A 364-nucleotide genomic window follows, 5' to 3' on the forward strand; every position below is an offset into this window, starting at 1 on the left:
TGCCTTGCAGGCAAGGATCTTGTCCACTGAATTCTAACTAATCCCCTTTGTAAGAGGAGAGGGTAATGTTATGTAGTCCTCAGCCTAAATGGCCTGGGTCTCATTATTGGCTTTCAGGAGTCCCCAATATGGGTGCTCGCAGAGCGGCTTCATTCTGCACTTGCTTATAGCACGGCACTATTGGATGAATTCCCCATAAGCATCAGCGACACAATGGGAAAGACCGTTCGAAAGGGAACACTTCGGTTACTAACATAACCTCACTTCAGTCGAAAGATTCTGATGAAATAATGCTTAGAGCCGACTTATATAGTGGTCAGCTCCTCCCCTTTTTGGCGGGTTGAAGCGCCATTGGTTCCTGCAG

The sequence above is a fragment of the Sinocyclocheilus grahami genome, unplaced genomic scaffold, assembly GCF_001515645.1.
Source record: "Sinocyclocheilus grahami isolate Dianchi unplaced genomic scaffold, SAMN03320097.WGS_v1.1 scaffold3710.1, whole genome shotgun sequence".
Taxonomy (NCBI): Eukaryota; Metazoa; Chordata; class Actinopteri; order Cypriniformes; family Cyprinidae; genus Sinocyclocheilus; species Sinocyclocheilus grahami.